The following is a 12,523-nucleotide window of genomic DNA, read 5'->3' as shown; positions in this document are numbered from 1 at the left end:
GGAAGCTTCCCTAGCCAAGGCCTCTTTGTTAGACTCCAGTCTGGCTGCATCCCTGGACTCTGCATCCCCTCATGTAACAGGGAGATTCGGAAATGGTGTGTGTGCTTCATGGGCACTGAAAAGGAGAGTTCCTGTGGCTGGTCCTGATCTGCCTGGAGATTCATGATTCCTGATCTGTCTGCACTGCCTTCTGCTCTGGAGATTCATGTTGTGTTCTGTTAGAGTGCAAACCAGCCCTTGTGTGAGCTGAGTCTGGTGTGTGGGGTGAGCAGCAGTGTCCTTGGGCGGATCGTGAAATCTCACTTGCAGAGGGGCCCTTTGGTATCCTGTGCATCTGAACTGCTCCTGCCTTTTGTTTCCATGCCAGAAAGGGCAGCCAAAAGGTCTGGGAGCATGGGCTTCTGTGTGCTCTGGTTATTTGAAGGTGCTGGTCCTCACTGAGGAATCACAGAAATGTGGTGATCAGTGTTGTCAGCTGCTCCCTGTGTGTGCTCCTTCGGCCCCAAGTGCAGGGGTCAGGTTTGGGGTTGTGTGGAGAGGGTCCTGGAGCAGCAGCTGTACAGGGCTACAGGGGTGTCAGCTAGAGGCTGACAGCTCTTTTGTTACCACCAGTTCTTCCCTGCACCACTTATTTTTGGTTTTTATGGGGAGCTATAATGGCATTGCTGCCACGAGCTGAGCTCTGCCTGTTCCATGGTTCAGCTGGATTGGTGTCCCTTGCTGGGAAAAGCACATGGCTGGTGCTGAATCTCTCCCCTCCCAAGTGCTGTTCCTCCTCAATGAACCTTAAAGCCAGTGCTTATGGTTTGCTTGGTTTCCTGCTGTTACTTTCCATGTCTCTGGAATAAAATCTCCAGTGAAAGAAGCTGATTAGCTTTTCTCTGAGCTGAATTTGGAGTTAGTACTCAGACATTGGTCTTCAGGTCCCCACAGCTTGTAGTTTTGAGATGTAATATGCCAACATAGATTTACCTGGGAAACTTCTGGGAGGGAGGAGCAGACATGGGGAAGTATCAGTGGGGGTGAGATAGCAGGACTTGGTCCCCAGCAGTCCCAGGACCTGTGTAGCTCTGCTTGTCAGAACTCCCTTGCTCCAAAGCCATTACAAGGATGGAGGGCAGAAAGAGCTGCCTTGCTGCAGTGGTGGGGGGAGGAGCATGAGAAAGATAATGCTCAGGATGTTAGATACTATCTAGTGCTTCAAGAAGAAAAGTCAGCTTTGAAAGAGGCCCTGTGCCTGCTGAATATTATCACCTGCTTCCAGGGATTAGGTGTCAAACCCAGAGCACAGGTTTTCCAGCTTGTGGGAGTTGAGCCCTTCCTTGACATGGCAGTGATCCTCATCTGCAGCAGGACACCAGAGGGTTCTTGGCTCACCATGCAGACAAGAGAGAGGCTGGAGGCGTCCTGCTTGGGCTGGTCCCGGTGTCCAGGGAGAGGGAGGGATGTCTGTCTGCAGATAATGGTTTTCTCTGCCCCTTTTCTCACAGTTGCGTCAGAAAAGATGGGCAGGGAGAGTGTTTACTGGCGTGTCCTTGCTGGGCCTCAGTGCCAGGAGTTCATTCCTTGTCTGGTTGACGTGTTCCCTGGGCCTTTGTCGTTACAACAGCTAAAGCTGAACTGATCTCACTGCCCTGGTTCTGACCTGGGGCTGCAAGTACCACCTTCCTTCACTCTCACCACCTTTGAGGCAGCCCATGATGTAGCAGCTGGGGACAGGGTTGTTTAAAAGACAGGGCAAATAGGAGGCTGCTGCTGTTTGGATCTTTCCTGGTAACGCAAAAGCTCTAAGTGGGATTTTTGGGGCTGCAGTTCTGGGGATTTTTTTTGTTTCTCCATTGCCACCTCCTCAGCCATTCCCTGGGTGAGGGAGCTGTGGTGGCAGAGCAGTGCTGAGGCCTCTGCTCTGGTGTCCCAGCAGGACAAAGCAGTTGCCTGGGTGCTCAGAAACCAGCAAATTGGCTCAGCTGCAGAATTTTATCTGTTGGGGGCATCTGTCCCATGGCTGGACCAGAGGTTGTCCTTGTTTTGGTGATTGGGAGGGGACTGAGGGGCACAGGAGACACCATGCTGCTCTGTGGGCTCTCATCATCTCCCTTTGGAGCAGGAAAAGCTGCTTTGGCATAGGGTGGGAGGCATGTGGAGGGTGAGTGCTCCCCTTGCATCCATCGTTTTATGGGTTTAAACCACTTGGGAAGGGTGTGTCCCACATCAGGTATCTGTAATGTCACCACATGCACTGTCCTGTCATCTCTGAGCCTCCTCCTGTTACCCTGCAGAGCAGCTCTAGTCAGCACCTGGTAAGGGTGGTTTGTCAGAATATCCTGGAGGATGTCACACGTGTCTCAGACCTGCCCTCCCCACCATGCCAAGCCCTGCCCCGCTTCCCTCTTTTCCCAGGTTGATGGCTGGAAGTGGATTTCTCTGCAGTGTCAGAGCTGGGCTGAGCAGATGTTCAGCTGGGTGGTGGGAGTGAACACTCTCTCACACTGTGGTAAGGACGGGACAGGGCTGGAGGGTGTAAACAGAGCACTTTTACAGCAGCCTTCTGTGTTCCATCAAAAGTTCCTGGAAAGGTGAAGGAAGCTGGCTTTCACCACCTCTCACTGAAAGAATAAAAAGCTTGAACACTGTGCAGGCCCAGCCTCCTCACTGGTACTGTCCTGTGCTCTTCACCTCCTGTGTCCCTGTTTGGCCCAGGGCTGCTCAGGTGGTGTCCTGGTCCTGTGGGACATGACATGTTGGTGCTCACAGGATCACCAGCTTCTGCTGTGACCTTCCTGGATGAGGGCAGGTGGAATTCCTGCCATAGCCAGCCTAGGTGGGAGGCAGGGAGTATAAGGACCATGGAGCAGAGCCACTGTGGAGAGGCAGGTGGTGGTGTGGGAACAGCCTGTTTGCTGCTCCTGCTGCAGGAGAGGCCTGGCAGAAGGAGCCTTTAGGTGCTGTTTAATGAGCATGTTCCTTATTCTCACTCAGACACCTATTCCCATCTCACTGGTGGTAACTGGGGTAGTTCTCTGGCCATGAGTCACAGGTCTTGTCACTGCTACAGTGGGATTATGTAGCTTTTCCTCTGCAGGAGCCTTGTGCTTGGTACAGAGGAGGGAACCTCTCAGGTGCTCCATGTCTGTCTGGAACTGTTTGTCTAGTTGCCGTAGTGCCAACATGATCATAGGTGTTCATTAATTTATTTCTCCCAGTGCCACCTGGCTTGGGGACAGCAAAAGGCAATTTCCCAATCCCAGTGTGATCAGCTCACCAGTTCATCACCCACAAATTTCAAATTCCTGCTTTGCTGCTCAGCATAGCAGGTTATTTTTAAGCACTGGGAGAAAAAAAAAACCAACACTGATACCCTTTCAAGGCATTATTTTTTATTTTGTGAGTCCACCTCTTCTCTTCTTAGAACACTTCTGGAATACTTCTGAGATTCACGGTGCCATATAGATGCCTTAAACCAAATAGTCCTGCATCAGGATAAAAAAGCTTTTGTGTCTAAATTTGTATGTGGAATTTAGTATGTGCTAATGGGTCTTCATCTGTTAATTGGATGGATCTTTTCCAAGGCCAAACACAGCCTGCTGGAGAAACCATCACGGTGGCAGCCCTGGCCTGAGCTGGTTCTGCTCTTTTGCCTGTGCTGAAGAAAGCTGTTCTGTGCAAAACCAAAACAGGGTCTGTTGATGTTATTCCTGGTCCTTTGAGAAGATGACTTAGTGGTCACATGTGCTGCTATGAGGTCATTAGGAAGTCTCTCAAATACACAATTTGAGAACCAGTGATGCTATTGCAGAAGTATGCTCCCTCTGCGATGAGAGATGCAAAACTCTCCAAAGTACTGGAGTTTGCAATAGCTCCGAGTGGGATCTGTTATTGTGCATATTTGGGCTCATTCCAGTGGGGGGAAAAAAAAAGGCTGTTTTCTGCTTGCTTTATCCCTCGATTGATTAGTGGATGTGTACCGTGGGATCAAATTACATCTCAGAGGGCACCCAGCAGGGAGCCTGTTTCTGTGCTGAACTGCTCAAGTGAGGCTGATGCAAGGTCAGCAGTTTTCCAGCACTGTTTTGTGCCTCCCAGCATTGTCCTTCCCCAGGGAAAGGAGTTCCTCAGCTCTGTTTGTGAGTTGGGCCATTGCTCTTCCCAGTGCTGCGGGGAAATGAGAGCTTTCTCTGCACCCTTGATGGTGCTTCTGTGATCTGCAGCTGCTTTGGTGCTTGTATTGATGTCACTCCTGGACTCCCTGTTCCTGGATGTCCAGTTTGTCACAGGACAAACTACCCTGTGTCCTCCAAAGGGAATTGTTTTGTCCCGGCTTACCCCTGTATCCAGCTTGGTTTGTGTGTACCATCGTGTTGACCATCCTTGTTTTGGGATGAGAGGCCTTGGAAGGGTGTTTTTCCATCTCAGTGACACCCTCTTGGAGCAGGGCTTACCAGGCAGGAAGGGGCCTGATACCTTCCCACATCCACCCTTCTGCTGGCCATGTGTTTCTGTCCCAAACCTTAGGGATTATCCCATCCCTCTGAGCTGATTGACTCACTCACACATGGGAAAATTACCCCTGGGGGCAGGGGGGGGGAAAATAGTCTTCTGCAGAGGTGGATTGTGTGGCTGGGATGGGGTGTGGAGGCAGGGAGGAAGATGGGAGCAAGGTTCTCTGTGGTGATCAGTGACAGGACCTGAGGGAATGGCCTGAAGTTGTGTCAGGAGAGGTTTAGGCTGGATCTTAGAAAAAGTTTCTTCCCCCAGAGGGTGGTTGGGCACTGACCAGGCTCCCCAGGGCAGTGGGACAGCACCAAGGCTGCCAGAGCTCCAGGAGGGTTTGGATGATCCTCTGGGGCACTGGGTGTGACTCTTGGGTATGGGTCTGTGCAGGGCTAAGGGTTAGAACTTGATGATCTTGGTGAGTCCCTTCCAACTTGCCATATTCTGTGATTCTATGTCTTCCAGCTCACAGCTGTATTTTCCAGTTGGGACTTAGTGTGGCACAGTGTGGTGCATGTCTGCTTCCTTTTTTCCTTTGGGATACCCAGAATACCTGCTGCTTGTGTTGAGGCTTTGCTGTGGTTCCTGCCTGAAGCTGCTGTAGCACGTGGGAGTGTGAGGAAGGGCTGAATGGCTGCTGTCCCCACTCCTCAGCCTCCTGCTGTGGAATCCTTGTGAGTCCTGCACAACACCAGCATCCACTTCCCACCCGAGCACTGCTGTCACAGCCCTGCACTGCTGGCCCCAGGAGGGTGTTCATCCCTGCCAGGTGTCCAAGTGGGACATACTGTCCTTTCCTTGCAGGAGGCAGGCTGGCACCTGCATTTCCCAATAGACAAGTCAGCAAAATCCATCTGCTCTTCAGTCTCCCTCTGCTGCCGTGGTCCCTGCTGCTGGTGCCCCAGCTGGGGGTGCAAACCAGTGCCCTCAGAGGGTGTTCCTCTCAAATCCCAGTGACCTTGTCACCCAGGTGAGCGTGGCCCCAGCCTTGTGTGTCCCCTGGGGCTCTCCAGGGGCAGTGGCTCTGCAGTGGAGCCCATGTGGGCAGGGGCAGTAGCTGGTGCTGGGGTGGAATGGCTTTGCAGCAGTTTTGTAGCCCCTGTGGCAGGTGGGGGGGATCTCCCAGGGTGCCACAGTTTGCTGGCCCCCCCTGCCCAGCTCAGTGCCTCCATCTGCTGTGGTCCTGCTTGTCCTGCCACCATGGAGCCCCAGCAGTGCCACCTGACTGTGAGGTTTTCCCCAAAGTGCCACAGCCTGGTATTGAGTTCTGTACTTTCCCTCTCTTTCTGTATTTTTAGGAGGAAGGGAAGGGAATGTGGTGTCACACAGCTGTCTGACAGCTGCCTTGGTGACCTTCACTCCTGTGGGACCCCGACCTGAGGGCAGCAATAGGGCTGATCTGTTGTGCTGAGCAGGCAGCGAGCCCTGGTGTCGCTGCTGGACTCTCCCTCTTCCAGGAAAGGCTTTGGAGGCAGAAGTCCAAACATCTGAGAAGTGCCCAGGGTTACAATAATTCTGTCTGCTGGACTGGCTTAATAAATGACTAGTTCTGTCTTTGCTTTTTACCTTCCCCCCGTGGACAGCCCAGGCTGGTGGAGGGTGAGGGTGAGGATGGAGATGTTCCTGCCAGGATCCTCCCTGGGAGCACACGGCCGTGTTAAGCAAGAAGGTGCAGGCTGGCTCTGCGGTGCCTGGCCTGCCCCTGGGACTACACGGGCCCTGCTTCCTGAGCAGGAGAGCTGCTTTATGTTGTGGTTTTACTAAATGAATTCAAAGCTTGGCCTTCCTCCAGGCAAAGTCTGGGCCAAGTGCCAGCGGAGCAGCCCCCAGGGAGAGCACTGGAGCAAGGAGGGGCCAACAGCAGGGAAGAGCAGAGGAATCCAAGAAGGCAGATTTGCCTAGAAAACAGCTCTGTTTCCATCTGCTGGGTCAGGAGTTGCTATAGGAACTGGGATGATAGAGGCAGGGCCATCTCCTGGGCCTGTCTGTGTGTGCAGAGGGAGGGAGGAGGGAGGAGTTACTCAAGTTTGAACATATCATGTGTACTGGTGGAAAGTTGCAAGGAATGTCGAAACTACAGCCTGGCTCAACCTGTGGAGCTCAGAAGAGACATGGCAGCTGTTCCCTGTGCTCAGCAGGCCCCAGGAGAGGCAGGTAGGGTCCTTCCAGCTTAACCTGGCTCTCAGCTTGTGATCAGCTCTCCTCCCTCAGTTCCTGTCCTGGGATTAAGCACAAACGCCTGTGGAGACTTGTTGGAAGTGTGGGGTTTGTGGAGGTGGCGGTGCTGGGAGGTGAGGGCTCTTCTCCCTGGGCTGGCAGGGAGATGGTGGCTCTTTGCTCCCTGTTTCACCTCCTGCAGCTGTGGGAGGGCTCACAAGTCACGGGTTTTCCCTCGGGGATGTGTGCCTGGGGACCTCTGGGACCTGCAGGGTCTCCTGTGGGCAGAAATGTGAAGGGGGCTGGTGGGGTTCTGGCCAGAAGTGGTTCCTGGAAAAGTGCACAGTGTTTGATCTCGCAGAGGTGCCTGAGATGTTTCAGGTGTTTGATCTCTGTGGGGCCTGAGATGTTTCAGGGCTAAGGCTGAGACAGATGTGCAAGAACTGGGGCTGGCAGTGAGTTGCTTGTGGGCAGTGGGGAGTTGGGGGAGATGTGCTCCTACCCCTGAGCCCCAGCAGCTCTTGCCCCAGATGAGTTTTGTGGCTGCACGTTGCCTGTGTTCCCTCTTCTCCCGAGGAGAGGCAGACCCTGTCCCCTCCTGAAGCACCTACTGCAATTTTGGGCTCTGCCAAACTTTCTCTGACTCCCATTTAGCCTAAAACATGGGAGTGTGACTATGCAGGAAGCTGCACCTGAGAATCCTTGTTGTTAGGGTTGACCATGGGGCTCTCCAGTAGCAGTCCCTCCCGATAAAATCTGATTTAATTCCTCAGTAAACCCAATTTTTCAGGTGCTGAGAACTTTCCAAAATAGCTGTGTTTCCACCAGAGCATTCCAGGGTCGGTCACTGCTCCACAGGTATTTCTTTAATAGGTTTGGCTGAAATTTCATCTGCCCTTCTTATGTCACAGAGGATAATCTTTGTTTAAAAAAAAATAATAAAAGGTGGGTAGTGTTGTTTCTCTTCTTGAGAAGCTGCACAATAAGCTGCTGAAAACTGAAATGTGATCTCTATCCAGAGAGGCAGAGCTTGCCAAACTGGCTGGGATCACAGCCCACCTACTCAGGCACCATCTTACTGTGGGCACAGGAAAGCCCCAGAGCCTGAGGGCAGACAAATGTGGAGTAACCTGCCCAGGCAGGAGATAACTTTCTGGTCACATTAATTCCTGGTTTGCTTATGCCTAACTAGAGGAAAATTTATATCCAGTGTACTCTCTTTTCACGTTAATGGAATCGCAGATGTTCTTATTATGTAGATCCACTTCCAATATTTTATTGAATTACTCCCACACTGCTCTGTGGCAATATGTCCCAGAGGCTTAATGTGCATGGTATGCTGTGGAATTTCATTTCCTTAGTTTTAATTTGTTGTTTTTTAATTTCAGTTCATTTTCAATATGGAAAAGAGGTAAAGGGGGTCCTTTTTTTTGGTCTAGGCATCATTGTTTTACATGTTTCTCTCCCCCCCCCTCCCCCCATCTCCTCTGTTTCTCTTGCCTTTGCCTCAAACAATCCTGGGATTTTCCTACAGCTACCTGCCTTCTGTGTAATTGCTAAATCTTATTACTTCTCTGTGGGCTTCTGTTTTCTGGTCTGTCTTGAGAAAATGTGGTCAGAACCGGCCATTCTGCCTTTCCAGAGCTGTGAAATGCTGCTCGGAGCTTTTTCTGTGTCCTTGGCTTTTCCTTTGTTTATAAGCAGAACATTTGGTTTGATTGCCTGAAATGCATTGTGGTAAGCAAAGATCTTCTCTGAGCTGTCTACAGTCATGCAAGGTATTTTTGCTGGAGCGTTTAAAGTTAAAGGCAATTTCATCCCTGTACATGGGAAGTTAAATTTTACTTGCAGAGTTGTTCTAGTGAATAGTAAACCCAGTGGAACATGGTGAGTGAGACCTGCCTGGAAATCCTCCCTGGAGTCTCCAGGCTTGATGCAGCGGTTTCAGGTGATCTGTAAGTGTTGCCACTCACTGCTCCATCTTTGCCAGGCACTTCATAAATTAAAGTTTAAAACCACTTTGGATCATAGGCAGAGTTTGCTCGAGCTGAATGAAGCAGCTGTTTGTACCCAGGCTTGGCTGCCTTGGCTTGGTGCAGGATGGAGGTTCTGCTCAGCCCCTGGAGAGATGGGACCCAGCGAGGTCACAGCCTGCCCTGTCCCCTGTGAGGCTGTGGGAGGGCAGGAGCACACCCCACTCACTGCAGTTTGGTATTTGGAGTCACTTCAGTCTGTGGAGTGCTGGAAAAAGTTGCTTCAAGTTTCATATCTTCCTGCAGCTGTAGGACATGGCTCTTCACATTTATAAACATTATTTGGTGAGACTAGAACAGAGCCCATACTGCTCCTCAAGGTGAGGGCAAGGGGCTGTGTGCCAGCAACAGGTGCTCTGAGTTTTATTTTTACAAATATGAAGAGACATTACAAAACTCATAAAATGTAACTCTTGGTAGTGTCAGCATTTCTGAAGTGGTTTGATGGAGACTAAATAGCCAGTTAAATTAGTAATGCTCCAAAATCATGTTTCTGGTTTGGTTTTCACTGAGCTCTCCTAGGTTTTGGCTTCCACCCTTGCAAACAGCAGCAGCTCTCGGTTTGGTGCTGGGTACAATGTGCTGCTGGTTCTCTAGTGGTTGTGCAAAGAGTCCATCACCAGTAATCATGTTTTAGCTTTCAAACAGATTCCACTATGAGCAATTTGCCAAACAAAGGTTGTAGATAAGTGGCTGTTACTGTAAAGTCGGTGTTTTGAAAGTTAGGCAGTTGATAAGGAAAGCTAAAGAGAACTGGAAAAGCACAGCAAATATATCGCGGGGCACTGAGAAATAATATCTGTATAACAAAATAAATTTCATCAGTGGTATTTATGTTGCTGGGAAAGGTTGAAAAACCCTACTGATTGCTGATAATAGAGAGAAGTAAAACATTTCCAGTGTTTGGGAAGAAGCTGGATGATGTCCTCGCTTTTATGAGGATCTCAGAAAACCTCCCATTGCACTGGTAACCAGGGAGGGTGTTAAACCCAAGATAACATTCCAAAGCCTTTGAAACTCGAGCAACTCTGGAACCTGTTTGTTTAAAACAAATTGGCAAAGCAGCTATCTGAATCCTGGCTGCCGATTTGTAATAAATCTGGGAAGACCAAAGGAGTTCCAGAAGTTTGGGTAAACATAAATGCTGTAGCAGTGTTTTAAAATAAGAGAGGGAGCAGGTAACCAGCGGGCAGTGGAGACCAGCCTCTGTCCACAGAGAGATCTGGGGGAGCTGGTGCATTTGTAAATCAATGCCACATTAAAGAAGGAGCGTTCTCAGTGATCTGTGTGCTCTGATGGAAAGCAGATCATGTCTGAAAAGTCTTCAGATTGTGGTTTTTAATGAGATTCCTGTACCAGTTGCCAAAAGGAGCCGCATTGACATCGTATATCTGTGTCCTGACTAAGGTCCCTGCTGTTGACCAAGTGCTGCTGCTCCCAGGAGGCAGAAGAGGCTCTGCTTTGGGATCAGGAGTGTGTTGGATCCCCTGGCAGAGCCGTGCAGGCAGGTCCCCCTCACCCTGGGACTGATCTCTGGCATATCCTCCAGGCTTTCCTAGGATGCCTCACCGCTGCTGGTGAGCTCTGAGCTGAGAAACACCTTCCTGAGCAGTTTTGGTGTCTCTGATCTTTGCACATCCCCAGTCCCTGCCCTGTGCCAGGGTGGCAGTGCCTCAGTCTCTGTGTCGCTGACCAGCACCATGAATAAGCTGATTTAGAAAGTGCCACCTGATACCTCTCAAAAATAGTTACCAGTGGGAATGTGATCCCTGTACTCCCTAAGCAGAGGGCTGTGGAGTAGTGTCCAGTGTCAGTATGGGACAAACTCTCAGTTATTCCCCACTTTGCTCGTGAAGAAGCTGGTGGGAGTCATGGCAAAATCCAACCACAGCTGTCCCACTGCAGTCCCACTGGTTCTGGATGGAGCCTCTGTCTCACCAGTGGTGGAGGCTCCCAAGTGGTGACTTGGCAGAAAGTATTAAGTAATGTAATACTGAAATTTGACTTCCCTGAGCAGGCTGGTGGAGCCAGGGCGGTTTAGTCAGGACAAGAGAAGGTGTTGGGATACCCAAGAGCAGGTGGTCAAGAAGTCTCTTTACTGAGCAGGAGGGTTGACAGTGATTTGAAATCACAGGAGTTCTGCCTTGGCATAAGGAGGGGTAAAGTTTTCCCTTTGCAGCCAGTCGAGCAGTGTCCAGAGAAGTGGGGGAACCTCTGTCCTTGGAGGTTTTTAAGACCCAGCTGGACAAAGTCCTTTGCAGGCTGTTCTGAAATTGGTGCTAACCCTGCTTTGAGTGAGAGGTGGGATTAGATGCTCTCCTGAGGATCTCCTCCAGCCCAAATAATTCTGCAGCTTGGTAACCTGATCTCCTTCCGAGTGCAAGTTAGAGTACAGTTAAGTAAAATGTTATGGTGGAGCCCCTTGAGGACGGGGAGGGAGGAAGGTGGTTTAGATTGAGTGCTCTTAATACCCCATCTGTCATCTCTGTGGTTAATGTGTCACAGAGATGGTTGGTATGTGAGACTCTTGCAGTGGAAGATTGTAGGTCTTGAGAGGACTGTTGCTGACTTGTAGTTGGTATGTTTTAAGAAAAGTTTAAAAAATGAGAAAAAGCTCGACAGAGATGCCAGTATAAGGAACGGGGTGAAAATGTCACTGTGCTGGGTGCTCTCTGTGGCCTGTCAGGGTGGGAAGGAAGCTCCAAAAAGGGACAATAAGGGACACTGCTACTTGGGCAGGGAGAAGGGAGGTTCTTGGAACCTTTAGTTTGTGCACAGTCTTCTCTTCTCCTGACACTTCAGTCCTGCAGAAGCAGTGGGACTGGAGCCTCTGCAGTTGAGGGAACCTATGTTTTGGAGGGTGTGCTGGGGTGCATGAGGCTCCCCCTGCTCCTGGGTTTAGGGTTCCTGGGGAATGCCATGTGCTTGTGTCCTGTGCAGAGTTGCAGGGGACCTGGCAGGTCTGCCTGGGTCGTGGGAAGTGCCTCCAGATTCCTCAGCTGAGATCAGCACAGGGTTCCCATGCCCTGGGCCAGTGGGGAAGGGGAGCTTTGTTTTTGGATTAGCTGAGCTAAGAACCACCACTGTGGTACAATGAATTTGCATTTCCTTATCTTTGGCTTTGCCTTTCTAATGGTTTCTAATTTTGGCCTTGTTACTTTGATGGATTAAATTACATTTAATGCATGTTCTTTTATCCCCAAGTCTGGTTTTGTGACAGAAGTGCTCTGTGCAGTTTCACAAGCCAAGGACACCCCTCTCCTGTGGGACTGGCCAGCAGGCAGTGGGAAAAGCTGGAGGATTTATTGGTCTCCTTTCTTGTGCAGAAACACCAGCCTCTCTCTGGGCTGTAGGTGAGGCACTCCCTGAGGTTTGAGTCCCTGGGCTGAACCTCCTCCCAGTGTGTCATGGGTGACCAGAATGCTGTTTTTCTCCTAAAATCTAGTAAGAGTGAGGTGTCACTTTTTTCATAATAACCCTATTAAGATGTTTGGCTGCAATGTGGAAAATGAGGTTCAAACCTTCCTCAGCCTCAGGGCAGGTCTGTCCCTCAGCCTTCAAGAGAGTGACCACAAAGTACACCCAGACCTCGATGCTCCCATTCTTCTGCCACTGCCTCAGACCCAGGTCTGTGGTGTCTCTGTCCCCACCCCAAGTGCCACTCCTGAATGTTGTCCTGTTAGCCCCACATCTCTTGTGGTGACAGGTCTCCTAATGCCACCTCAGAAGTGACATGGGAGCCTGTTCCTGTCTTCCTTTTCCTGTTCCTGACTTCTCACATGCATCTTGATTAACCCAACCCTTTCACCTATAATCTGCTTGATTTTATCTGTCCAGCCTTT

Source organism: Chiroxiphia lanceolata, chromosome 21, assembly GCF_009829145.1.
Source record: "Chiroxiphia lanceolata isolate bChiLan1 chromosome 21, bChiLan1.pri, whole genome shotgun sequence".
Taxonomy (NCBI): Eukaryota; Metazoa; Chordata; class Aves; order Passeriformes; family Pipridae; genus Chiroxiphia; species Chiroxiphia lanceolata.
Note: the sequence above shows the minus strand (reverse complement) of the source record.